Raw genomic sequence first — 14799 nt, forward strand, 5'->3', positions numbered from 1 at the left:
GATTAATATTCATAAAGTACAACAGTGTCAGATACAATAACAACAGTGTATGCCATATATGTGGTTTTTAAAGATAAATACCTGAGTGGGGTTGATTATATTAATAGAGACTCTTCACAGAGCATATTACTTTCAGTGATATTTTACTTCTGTTAACATCTCAAGTAATTCTCACTTCAGTGCTATGAATGGATATTATTACCACCTGGCCCTCAGCTTTGCAAATTAGAAAGTTGATTTTATCAGAGCTCCCCAAACTGTTACAGACTCACAAGACCTGATAAATTTAAAAAGGCAACTTTTTGTTGTTCCAAAATGATAGCAAATGGACTGCATATAATACTATTTCCTGCTACCTGGTCTATTTAAGTACAAACCACTTAGAAATTACCTGTTTAGGGCTTCCCTGGTGGCGCAGTGGTTGAGAATCTGCCTGCTAATGCAGGGGACACGGGTTCGAGCCCTGGTCTGGGAGGATCCCACGTACCGCGGGGCGACTGGGCCTGTGAGCCACAACTGCTGAGCCTGCACGTCTGGAGCCTGTGCTCCGCAACAAGAGAGGCCGCGATAGTGAGAGGCCTGTGCATTGCGATGAAGAGTGGCCCCCGCTTGCCACAACTAGAGAAAGCCCTCGCGCAGAAATGAAGACCCAACACAGCCAAAAATAAATAAATAAACAAAACAAATAAATTAAAAAAAGCCAAGCATTTGAAGCCCTTTAAAAAAAAAAAAAAGAAATTACCTGTTTAGTGTAAAGTTAAAGCAAGTAGAATTGAAAAACTCAAACTGGACCTTCCATCAAACCATAGTAGTGTGCTTTTCTACTGTGTTACTAATCTCCTCTTACACTTGACATGATACCTTGAGAAAGCACAACATCACCAATGGAATATTCTTGCCACGAATGTTTAATCTCAATCTAATAATCAAAAAAAATCAGAAAAATCTAAATTAAGAGACATCTTGCAAACAATTTGCCCAGACTTTTAAAACATGTCAACAACATGACACAAAAAAGGCTGGGAATTTTTCTTTTTTTTAAGTTTAAAGGAGATTAAATGGATATGACAACTGAATACAATGCATGATCCTTGACTGGATCTTGAAATCAGGGGAAAAGAAGACAGCTATAATTACTGAATAGTTGGGAAATTTAAAATACAGACTTTTAAAATCCTTATTAGTTAATACATTTAAAATTAGGTGGATTATTCCTGTAAATAAAAATTATTCATTCATGCGTTTATATGCATCATAATTAATTAAACATCTATTCAGTGTGATAGGCCTGCAGATAATAAAAATTCTTTCAAGTAACAGACCCTAAAATTCAGTCTTGGCCTGGCCAAAGAGGTCAGGTGAAGGGTAGTGCAGACCCCTCTATCTTAGTCTGGCAAGTTAGCAAAGTGGCTAAACCACCGTCTGATATATTTGGGACTCAGGCCATCTTCCTATTGAAGTGTTTTCCCTTCTAATGAAGGGGAAAAATTCAGAATGTTGAAGCAGGCTGCTGCTTCATGCAGCCTTCAATAAAGTTCTACAAGAAAGAGTGGCACATCAGGAAGCAGAGAAGGGAAAAAAAGATAGCTTTGCCAAAAGAGCTACTTTCTGTCTATGGCTGAGAATCAGATGATCTGGAGCTTGGCAGGACTGAAGAAGCCAAATTATAAATGTTTTATAATTATCTTTTATTTATTTTTGAATAGGTTATTTGCATGATACAGAATTTGAGAGATATAAAAAGGCAGTGAAAAATTTCCCATCCAGTCTTGTTCCCCAGACGTCTATTCCTCCCCCACCCCACCGCCAGAGGCAATCCCTGCTACCGCTCATGTATTCTTCCAGAAATGTTTAATGCATTGCCATATCTATACATGCATTTACAGAAATGGAGCAGGTTATACACTCTGTTTTATACCTTGCTTTCTTTATGTAATATGTTTTGTCAATTGATCACTTCAGTACATAGAGAGCTGCATTATTATATATTATTTTCATAAAGCTTATACTGTAAAAACTGTAGAGTAGATAAGAACGCAAGAGGACACAACAGGTGTTTTCCCATGGAAAGGAAAAAAAATACTGGCCACCAGACAAAAAGAGCATTGAGGTATCTGAGTGTAGAGTACTGAAGATGACGACTGAGAAAGGTAGCTGGGAGGATTTATCTGAAGACATCTTTGGATTCAGAGAGTACCAGTGCATTGTGGCAGAACATCTGAAAAGTTACTGAAGCCTTTGCCATGAGAGGGGTGCAAAAGTGGCTAAGACTAATCTGGCAGACATTAAAGAGACTGGGTTTTGAGGAAACAGGGTGAAGAGTACCTGGTCCTCACAACTGGAGACCACAGCAAGAACCGCAGCAGTAGACTAAGTATACAAAGTCCAGAGGCCCAGCAAGAGGAAACACATCTCAGCGGATGACGGCACATGGTGCCCAAATGCCAAGGGCCCTGAGTAACTCAGCAGAGACCAGCAAGCAGAGAGAAGAATGTGGAAGCCCATGCTTATCCGCTGATATCAGGACGATATGAGTCTCCCCAGGAACTTGGGGAAGAGCAGAAGGGAAGGAGAGGATAAGAAGAAGAATCTTAGTTTAAAGCCTAAATTGACTCAATTTTAACTCAGAAGTGACCAAGTTAGTACCAGTTGGTAAGATTAAGTTTTCCTTTATCTATGGAAGTGATGGGGTGGGGGGACCAGGAGAAGAGGTTTGTGAGTTAATTCTGTTTCACACATAGGCAAATGGTATTTTACACACTTAATAAAATTTAAACCTACATAGCTCATAAGGCTGTTACAAGGATTCAATGAAATGGTTGTGTGAAAATGTACAAAGAATAAATGGTGTGATTTTCTGGTTACAATTTTTTTTTTATATCTTTATTGGAGTATAATTGCTTTACAATGTTGCGTCAGTTTCTGCTGGTTACAGTGGCAACCTTTCTGTGACTTCCCCCCCAAGTTCCGGGGAACTTTACTGTGGTCCCATAATTCCAGATTTTATTATACACGCCCACTTCCAAAGAGTATTGGTTTTGAAGTAAGTGAATCCTCAGTTCAAATTCTACCTCTGTCACCCACTAGCTGTAAGAATCTGGGGAAGTAACTTAACTTCTCTGAGTCTCTGAATCTTTATTCATAAAACATAGTGTGACAACCAAAAATTATGTTATACTGTATTAAGTGAAACATTGAAATGTACACATGACACTGTCTTTAATAACCAAAAATCACTGTATACATATATTAAGATAATGAAAAGAACAATTACTTCCTCTAAAGGTTAAACAATGTTGCCCAGTTTTTGATTTGGAAATTTTGATAATCTTGTCCATGTCCTGACTCTAATATATTGAGCTCTGTAATATATGGCTCTTAGTTATTGTTCCCAGGGCAATGGAGTACTAAACATCCCCACACACTGTGAAGAAAGCAGGCCTGTGTCATAATAAAAGCATTCAATATAAAATATATGATACATAAACAGCAATCTCTTCAAATCTTACTCTGAGACTGAGTATAGGGATTGGATATGGTAATTTCCCATTTTCTTAAAATAGAAATTGTCTTTTTGAAAAAGATATTTTAAAAAAAAGGTATTTATCTCAAATCTAACACGTTAGAAAGAAAAACTACTCAGTAGATAATAATGTTGATTTCTGGTTAAGGATGGTAGATTGAACATATACTTAATTCCATCCCCTTTCAAAACCACATTAAAATACAGTATAATATTAAATATTTCACTAAAAAGCATGAAACAAGAAAGAAAAAGAGAATGAGGGATGAATGACAGTACCAAAATTTGGAAACTAGACGGCAGAAGGACTACAGCTAACTTACTTAGCAAATGCAAACAAACTAAATCTTAAACTAGTAGGAGATAAAGCCAGGAAAAAATTTTATTTGCATTACAGTTTCCAAGAAACTTAGTAATTGGTAGCACCCAGACTTATGGAAGTAGGTTAAAGGTAGAAATAAGAGCAAGGCTGGTTGGAAGTCTGTTTAAGAATTAGTCTCTTGCATTCCCTCTCTACCATCTGCAACTGGACAAGTACCCCTCCCTCTATCATCCTAGCAGAAGACAATGTTTATTCTTTGGAGTGGTAAAACAGAAGGTTCCCAAACTGGGAAATTTGGAGAATTCTGGTCAGCAGAGTACTCTACTGAAAACAGAACTGAATGAAATTTTATACTTTGAATATGACATCCCAAGTCCTCTTCTACTTAGTTTGTAAAATGCTAGCAGCACATCTTATAACCTCTAGGTAGGAGATTGAATGATTCTTCTTTGGAGAATCTAACTGGATTAAAGAGAATCTAACTGGCTTAAAAACTGGATTAAAGTTTTCAATAAATTGACACCGGGAGTTCCTGAACAAAACAGCATGGTCAGATCTATGGAATCCACAGTCATCAAGCCCCAATTATGTATTATCTAGATATCCCCCTTTCTTCTCACCTTAAACATGAGCAGTGGGAAATTAATGGATTAAATGTGAAGCTGAAAAAAAAATCAAGAAGTAGGAATATAATCATTTATTTAGAGATACTGTTCTTCATAAACACCAAAAGAAACACCTAAAAAGAACCGAAAGTGATTGCTTCTGGTAATTGGAAAAATGGTGAAAAGAGGTGTAGAACAGGAAACTGCTAAGTTCTTTAAAAAATAAGTCTTGTAGGACTACTTGATTTTTAAAAATATGTGCATGTGTAACTCTGATAAATATAGAACAAAACAGTATAAAATTAACATTAACAATGATCTGTAGGAACTGAGCAATTCAAATTTAAATTCTTAAATGTGGCTGCGTATGAACTGCTGTATTGTCCAACCTTAAAGGGTAAGTTTCTAGAAAACAGGTGTTACACCAGACAAATATCTGCTATGGCAGCCAGCACATGGCAGGTAACTAAACATTGCTACTTTAACTGGTAACAATGAAAAACAAAAATAGGCACTGTGGTGGGTTCTAGGCCTCCTGGGTTCAAATCTTGACTCTAACCCTTTCTAGTTATCTAGTCTTGGACAAGATATTAAATCTTTTTGTTTATGCGTCCTTATCTGTAAAATCCTCATTTCATAGGAATGTTGTGAGTGTTAACATCTATTATAGGAAGAGTGTTTAGCACAGTGCCTGAGGCATAAGGAATGGTTAATAAATGCTAGCTATTTTAATTTTTATCCCCAAATCCTAACTCTGGATGTTAAGGATCATGTCTACTGTACCTCCTACTACTCCCTTGCACAGACCTTACGACATTTTATTTCCCACAAATGTCTTGTTCAACGACTCTAACCCTAACCATCACCCTAAAATCAGTATTGCCTGGTTCACTTCAAAACACAAACTAGAAATAAATACCTGGAACCACCTCTTTTGTCTTATCCATTCTTACTTTCCTTTTCCTTTAAGGCAGCCTGGAGCAGGATTTGTAAGTAGAGGACCTAAGTTTGGGCAGGTCATTTAGCCTCTCTGACTATCCATTTTCTCATCTGTTAAGTGGAGATGATAATACCTGCTGGAGTGGATACTTGAAGTTTGTCTCTCCACCACGCTTTCCTGCTATTTCTGCTAACTGTATACCAATTTTCCTTCTGACAACTCACCTGTTTGACAGCTTTAGAGGTGGGCCTAACTGCCAAAGCCAGTCTGCATAGCCCCCTATCCCTCTGTCCACAGTGAGGTTTCCAAGGATGGACACTTAATCAGATCAGGACCACTGACACTCAAAAATGTCAGTGACACCAAGTGTGGAGCTGACAATGAAGCCAATTCAGGGGATAAGAACTGGGAGCCTCAGATTAGTCTTTCTGGAGACCATTCTTTCCTATAAACCACAATATCTCCTTTTAGCCTAAGCTTGTGTGTGTGGAGTGGGGAGGGAGGGGAGGGGGGAGGGGAGGGCAGAGAGGGCGAGTGCTTCTTCAGCTAAATGAGTCTTAACTCCTACCAACCATGTAAGTATTATCTCTACTGTTTCTAAGATCAACTGAGATAATAAATATAAAAATCTTGGATAAATGTAAAAGAGTATGCAAATGTTAATTGTTAAAAATTGTAATAACATAAGCCCAATTTCTTCACAAAGTATACTATCCTTGTAATAGTTATAACTTATTTTCACAAAAATCAAAGTACCTTATTAAAAATGTGGACATGATGGATAGTATTTGTAAATATATATTTTGCATAAAAAATATAAGAATGCACAATTGTCCAAATTATTCCAGGTCATGCATGTGACAGCAGCTCAGACGGCTTCCTTATCTACCAGATTTAAAAGGTGAGGCTAGTACACCCTAAATCTCTATTTTACCCTTTGATATTTAAAGTTGTATGCTCCATAAACCTATTTGAATCCTTTTGAAAATATGTATTCTGTACTAATTACTTATAAGTGAATTTTATCAGACTTAAGTAGTAAAGTCTAGAGTAGAACAATTATTTTATTATTTATAAGTAAAACATGAATTAAAGAGAAATTGAAAAATGGTACCTAGTCCCTATAAAAGCTGATTTTATAAATGTCTGAAATAAAATACTCTGAAGTCAGAATAAAAATTAGAAATAAATGATACCCCAAGTGACCTCAAAGGCTATAAAAAGGCACTTGTTTTCTTAAATAGATTCATCTCTTCATGTCTACAGGATTAGTCTGACTGATGATTCTTTTCTTTCTGGCTAAAGCAAAAGTAAACTTTAGCTCAACTCCTGTTTAATTTCTCAGAAACGAAATAAGTGCAATTGAAATAAATGCTGCTTTATAGTATTTGCTTCATCTGATATCTCCTAGGTCTTATCTCTAGATTATGCTCCTTTAGGTAAAGGATCAGATAATCAGGTAATAAGGATGACTTTGGTCTCATCTTCCATTATCAATACCTAATGATAACAATGAATATAATAATGAGAAAATCATGAGCATGAATGTATACATTTTTTTCATGATGGAAAATATCCAATACAAAATGAAAAAAAAAAACTGGGCTGTAATGGCATTTTTTTAAAGAAAGAAAATGATGAGTTAAGAATGCTGTTCTTTAATTAAAAGAAGTTATAATATCAGGGTCACTGGTAAAAGTTTAACACCAATTAAAAATAGTATTAGACAGATAATTAGTCAGGAAACATAATAAAATGCTTAAATTCCAGTCCAACAAAACCAAGAACTCTCCTTAATAAACTGGACTATGAAGAATGTGGTATTTTAATAAATATACTTTAAGTCAGTTTTGTCCTTCAAAATGGTTATCTTCAGAGGCTGTAAACCAAGCCCAGAAATGCCAGGATTGTGAAAAATATTTCTGGAATTTCTCTTTTGTAATTGCCTCTACAGTTAACTTTTGTACCACACAAGATTCCTTGTTGTTTCTGACCCCAAAAGGCATACATAACTTTTGACCCACTAAGCTTAGTTTGACATGACATTTAATTGGTTTAAGAATTCAGATGAAACTAGTATGTGCATGCAAAATAGTATGTTAAGGAACAAAAGCAATTCCATAAATATTTTGTGCAAAGGCAGTATCCATGGAGTAAGTCTACAGTTTCCAAAAGTGCTTCTGAGAGTCAAAAAATAATAAAGATTTTAAAATGTTGTTTGTCGCCTTCCCTATAACTATGTCTTAAATTAAGAATAAAATAGCAGTCTGAATATGCAGACATAAAATATCAAATTTCAGATTGTGAGAATAAATTTTTTTAAAATAGCAGCTTCTAAAAATTAATTCAATTTAACATTTATTGAATGTATTCTATATATCTATAGGAGTGCTAGATACAATAGAAAACAGCAAAATAAATAATACACAGGCCAGGTGTTCAGAGCAATTATAAGCTAAGTGGAAGAGAAAGTTACGTACAATAACCAGTACAACATTCTACTTCGGTTCTAGACTTAAACATTCTAAATAAAGCTAAAATCTTAGTTATATAAGCTAATTTACATTCAAACGTTTTAGTCCATAGTTTCTCATGTCATTCCTTTTACCACTAGCATTGTGTACCATTATAAATACATATCACATCACATTGTATAAACTTATTTATATGTCTGCTCCCTCAGCTGGTCTATGAGCTCCTCCACATGAACTAGAGGTCATGGCACAACATCTACTGTAATGTACATGAACAACAACTGTGTGAATCATAAGGCAGGAAGTTAAATTACTGAAAGAAAGGCAAAGCGGTATGAGAAAATCAGAAAAGGAATGGTTTTAATTCCCACTGGAGAAAGCTTCAAAAACAAGGGAGCATTTAAAGAAAACTGAGATCTTAATATACAGAAACATAACAAGAGAGAGAGGATTATGGGCAGATGGAACAGGAAAAGTCTGCAAAACTCTGAAGGTAAGGAAGGTACTGAGTATGCTTTAAAATCTTCATAATCCAGTATCACTAGAATTCCAAGCTTTTGTGATTGATTGATAGATGTATTAACTATAGGGAGGGGTACTGGGAATAACACTTAGACAAATTAGCAGCAATCTGAGTGGGTCATCTTTCCCAGACCTTTACTACCGGGGGACCAACAGTACAGGTCTATCAAAATGGTGCCACAAAAAAATGGCCTTTGAAAATCTATTCATATGTCTGAACACAATTCAGATGTCTATATTATTTTAGAATAATGTAGAGCACTCCTTACCAAATGGCATTTCATGGAATAATACACTCTTAGAGAAATGCAACACGTGCAGAACCCAGTTCAATTCAGTGTATTTTCCCAAATAATTTGACCATGGAACATTTTTGTCATAAAATTCCTGTTAACATCTCAGTTTGGAAAATATTATTGTAATTTCCCTATTTTTAATATATAAGGTATCACTATACTTTAAAATTTGAGTTATCAAATGGGTCTATTTCAGGCATTATGATGTTATAGTACTACTGGGAACAACTCCTACTAAATATCCACCAATTTGGTAGCAAACAGAGGATATGAGACAGTATCATGATAATAAATTATCAATATAAGTTTACTTCATCTTATATACCCAAACCTACATGGATTATTTAATAGTTTATGGTGAATTAATCATAGACTACAGTGAAATTTAGTCAGATAAACATAAGGTTTGATTTAGCTATATCTCCTTAAAAAATATAAAGAAACTGGAAACAAGATGAATGTCTACAAATAGCGGAATAGTTAAAAAAATTTTGGTACCTCCATACTACACAATATTGCAGTCATTAAAAAAATAGAGCTATTTCTACAAAGCACTGTAGAGTGAGAAATGCAACGTGCAGGTGTGTGTGTATGTGTGTGTGTAATCCCATCTTTTAAGCAATGAACAATTCCTCTCTCTATATGTGTCTATATATATATATGTGTATACACATTGAGTATATGGAGGATATATACTAGATTAAGAAAAAAGACTGCATAAAAATATGATAATAATTTTACTGGTATATAAAATAAAAATAAGATCTAAGAAAATGAAGAATATTAAAACCTAGAGAAATTACATCAAAGTTGATTAAAACTAATACAATAAATGTTTCCTATTTGATTTCTTTGATGAATTCCCATTAATCATGGTAGGGGCTGGGACAGGTGAGATGTACATTTCGTAGCATGAGTTATATATTCTTTCATGGTTTGATTCCTACTTTTCTCACATTCCCAGTATATATTCTACATTCCAGCTACAGTAAACAACCTAGCATTTACTGGGATACTCTGTGCTACTTCATAATCCTGTGCCTTTGTACATACCGTGTCCACTGCAAGAAATGTCTTTTTTTTTTTGCTTCTCTGCATGTTGAACTCTTAAAAAGTTTATGTGTAAGACTTAGTCAAACAAATATTAAAAATGCAACCTGTTGTATAATAAGCATTGAGTAAGTATTACAGGAATTCAAAGTCCTGACTGGAGTAGTCAGGAAAAGCTAGTAAATGAATTAGGTCTTGAAAGATTAGCACTTTAACAGAAGTGAGGAGAGAGGGTGCAGGCAAACCTCGGAGATATTGCAGGTTCAGTTCCAGACCACTGCAATAAAGCAAATATTATTCTCAAAAAGCAACTCACACAAATTTTTTGGTTTCCCAGCGCATATAAAAGCTACGTTTACCCTCTACTGTTGTCTATTAATTGTGCAATAGCATTATGTCTAAAAAACGGTGTACATACCTTCATTAAAAAATTTTATTGCTAAAAAATGCTAACAAACATCTGAGCCTTCAGTGAGTCATAATATTTTCCCGGGTGGAAGGTCCTGCCTCGATGCTGATGGCTGCTGACTGATCAGGGTGGTGGTTGCTGAAGGCTGGGGTGGCTGTGAGAATTTCTTAAAATAAGACAACAGTGACGTTTGGTGCATTGATTGACTCTTGCTCTCACAAACAATTTCTCTGTAGCATGCAATGTTGTTTGATAGCATTTTACCCATACCCACAGCAGAACTTCTTTCAAAACTGGACTCAATCCTCTCAAACCCTGCTGCTGCTTTATCAACTAAGTTATTGTCATTTCAACAATCTTCACAGCATCTTCATTAAGAGTAGATTCCACCTCAAGAAACCACCTTTTTTGCTTATCCTTAAGAAGCAACTCCTCATCCATTCAAGTTTTATCATGAGATTGTAGCAATTCAGTCACATCTTCAGGCTCCACTTCTAATTTTAGTTTTTTGCTGTTTCCACCACATCCACAGTTACTTTCTCCACTGAAATCTTGAACCCCTCAAAGTCATCCATGAGGGTTGCAATCGATTTTTTGTAAACTCCTATTTATGTTGAGATTTTGACCTCTTGCCATGAATCACAAATATTCTTAATGGCATTTGGAATGGTGAATCCTTTCCAGAAGGTTTGCAATTTACTTTGCCCAGATCCATCAGAGGAATCACTATCTATGGCAGCTATAGCCTTATTAAACGTATTTCTTAAAGAATAGGGCTTGAAAGTTGAAATTACTCCTTGATCCATGGACTGCAGAATGGATGTTGTGTTAGCAGGCATGAAAACGACATGAATCTCATTGTACATCTCCATCAAAGCTCTTGGGTGACAGGTACATTGTTAATGAGCAGTAATATTTCGAAAGGAATCTCTTTTCTGAGCAGTAGGTCTCATCAGTGGGCTTAAAATATTGAGTAAACCATGTTGTCAACAGATGTGCTGTCTCCCAGGCTTTGTTGTTCCATTTATAGAGCACAGGCAGAGTAGATTTAGCATAATTCTTAAGGGCCTTAGGATTTTCAGAATGGTAAATGGTCACTGGCTTCAACTTCATCAGCTGCATTAGCCCCAACAAGACAGTCAGCCTATCCTTTGATGCTTTGAAGCCAGGCACTGACTTCTCCTGTCTACCTAAGAAAGTCCTAGACGGCATCTTCTTCCAACATAGGGCTATACTGAAAATCTGTCGTAGAGTGTACCAATCTTCATTATCTTTTTTTTTAACATCTTTATTGGAGTATAATTGCTTTACAATGTTGTGTTAGTTTCTGCTGTATAACAAAGTGAATCAGCTATACATATACATATATCCCCATATCTCCTCCCTCTTGCGTCTTCCTCCCATCCTCCCTCTCCCACCCTTCTAGGTGATCACAAAGCTCCAAGCTGATCTCCCTGTGTTATGCGGCTGTTTCCCACTAGCTATCTATTTTACATTTGGTAGTATATATAAATCCATGTCACTCTCTCACTTCATCCCAGCTTACCCTTCCACCTCCCCGTGTCCTCAAGTCCATTCTCAACATCTGCATCTTTATTCCTGTCCTGCCCCTAGGTTCTTCGTAACCATTTTTTTTTTTTTTTTTAGATTCCATATATATGTGTTAGCATACAGTATTTGTTTTTCTCTTTCTTAACCTTCATTATCTTAGCTAGATCTTCTGGGTAACTTGCTGCAGCTTCTACATCAGCACTTGCTGCTTTACCTTGCACTTTGATGCTATGGAGGTGGCTTCTTTTCTTAAACCTCATGAACCAACCTCTGCTAGCTTTAAACTTTTTTTTTTGCAGAGTCCTCAACTCTCTCAGCCTTCACAGAAATGAAGAGCATTAAGGCCTTGCTCTGGATTAGGCTTTGGATTAAGAGAATGTTGTGGCTGGTTTGATCTTCTATCCAAGACCACTAAAACTTTCTTCATATCAGCAATAAGGCTGTTTTGCTTTCTTGTCATTTGTATGTTCACTGGACTCACACTTTTAATTTCCTTTAAGAACTCTTCCTTTGCATTCACAACTTGGCTAACTGTCTGGCACAAGAGGCCTAGCTTTCGAGCTGCTTTAACTTTCTACATGCCTTGCTCACTGAGCTTAATAATTTCTAGCTTTTGATATAAAGTGAGAGATGTGCAACTCTTCCTTTCACTTGAACACTTAGGGGCCACTGTAGGGTTATTAATTGACCTAAATTTGGCCTAATTTCAATATTGAACAGGGAGACCCAAGGAGAGGGAGAGAGATGGGGGAACAGCCAGTTAGTGAAGCAGTCAGAACACACACAATACTGATTGAGTTCCATGTCTTATATGGGTGTAGTTCCTGGTGCCCCCAAACAATTACACCAGTAACATCAAAGATCACCGATTACAGATCACCATAACAAATACAATAATAATTAAAAAGTTTGAAATATTGCAAGAATTACTACAAAAGCTTGACACAGAGACATGAAGTGAGCAAATGCTGTTGGAAAAATAGCGCCAAAAGACTTGCTTAACGCAGGGTTGCCACAAACTTTCAATATGTAAAAAATGCAATATCTGTGAAGTGCAATAAAGCAAAGTCCAATAAAATGAGGTATGCCTGTATTACAAGTGGGGAGAAAGGACAAAAGCCAATATATATAGGTGGTATACAGTACATGACATCTTTAGGAGGGTATGTGGTAAATACTTATGGATGGGTAGATAGATTTATCAGAGGATTAATACAGGGAAACAGCAAGTTATAAGATGGGAAGGTTGGAATATGGCCAGATAACTTAGACTCTAAAATATGAAGCAGGGTTTCCCTGATGGCTCAGTGGTTAAGAATCTGCCTGCCAATGCAGGGGACATGGGTTCCATCCCTGGTCTGGGAAGATCCCACATGCTGTGGAGCAACTAAGCCAGTGCACCACAATTACTGAACTCGAGTTCTAGAGCCCGCGAGCCACAATTACAGAATCCTGTGTGCCTAGAGCCCGTGCTCCGCAACAAGAGAAGCCACCACAATGAGAGGCCCGCGTACCACAACGAAGAGTAGCCCCCCGCTCTCCACAGCTAGAGAAAGCCCGTGCACAGCAACAAAGACCCAACGCAGCCAAAAATAAATAAATAAATAAGAAGCAAAGGCACCTAAAATCTATCCTGAATACCCAGGCTCTTCAAATAGGAGAATGTAAACCTCATGTGACACTAGAAGGCCCAGAATAAATATAAAGCACCTTTCTGGCTCATCAATTTTATTTGAAAATTTGCAGAATTAAGTAATTTAAGTTTTAATTTAAATTTAAAACACTATTTAAAAACATTTATTTAAATTTAATACATTATTTTTATATTAAAACAAACAGATTTACTATGGAGTGGGATGTAAAATTTGTGCAAATTTTTAAGATAAAACAGGAAACCTCCAAGAAATACTGAGCTTGTGGTGAGCTATGCTACCAGATCCTAGTGGGTGCTCTCATTTACATCCTTTCCTGGCAGTGGAAATATAGTCATGAAAGCAATTTGAGCAAGGTAGTAACAGGACTGAAGTGATGATTTACTTGTATTAATCTAGCAGCAGGATGCAGGCTGGCCTAGAAATGGGGGAGAAGATTAGAAATCTGTATCCTGGCTAAAGAACTATTGCAACAGTCCAGAATAGCAGCTATTAAAATGGAAAGAAACTTGACAAGCTCCATTAAGGAACTTAGTATTTCAACTAATATAGCAACCTTGCAGTATATTAGAATTGACTGAATGATACTAGACCTTCTTTATATTGAGAGGCAGTTTACTGTTGGTTAAGTACCAACTCTGGTGCCAGAATTCTTAGGGTTAAATTTCAGCTCAGGCACTTACATGCTGTATAACTTTGTACAAACTGTTCTGTATCTCTACTTCCTCATCTGTGTAATGGGAATAATGACAGTACTACCTACTTCACTGTATTGCTGTGAGGACTAAATGAGTTAATACATGTAAAGCACCTAGAACAGTGCCTGGCACAGTAAACACTATTTAAGTGTTAGCTGCCACAATTACTTTAAAAAAAACTATTTATATTAACCCTCAACTTTCCTGAGATTTTAAGTTCCAAGGAACTAGGGAGATCTACAGTGTGAGTATATCTTCTCTAATTCTGTGACGGCTCTGGAAAAATCCCTGAATCCTAGAATATCAGCCCAGAGATCAATGAGGGCTTTAAAAACATTATAGGTTAAGCCAGTTCATCAGTACATTTTATACCCTGTTGCCCCTTCGTTACCATTAAAAATATTACCATCAAATTCTTACAAATTTGATAACGCATTTTAAAAATGTCCACAGCAAGTGTTTTTGGCATCTAGTAAGACTAAATTTTTTTGATAGAAGGTAATTGTTGATACTAAAAAATGGAGAAAAATGTATATCTATCTTCTCAGAATGGACAAACTCAATGATTTGCTATATGTAATGGTATGTTATAGCGCACTGGTAGGTTTTATTAGGTTGGACCACATAAAATTGTCATATTCAATCATTTTTGACTTACAAAAATGACAAATTCATATGGTTCAGCTTCATATTACCTTAAACATACTTTGGACAAATAATATATACTTCTATTTTTCTTAAGCAAATTCTACACTTT

General features: G+C 36.2%; 1 protein-coding gene across 17 annotated transcripts in view; it reads right to left on the reverse strand.

The window, feature by feature from the left end:
* The window catches only part of MBD5 (methyl-CpG binding domain protein 5), a 417388-nt gene that overhangs the window by 156692 nt on the left and 245897 nt on the right, over positions 1–14799 (reverse strand). The gene's annotated exons all lie outside the window — the stretch shown is intronic.

This window comes from Mesoplodon bidens, assembly GCF_964165515.1.
Source record: "Mesoplodon bidens genome assembly, chromosome: 8".
In the NCBI taxonomy this organism is placed as follows: domain Eukaryota; kingdom Metazoa; phylum Chordata; class Mammalia; order Artiodactyla; family Ziphiidae; genus Mesoplodon; species Mesoplodon bidens.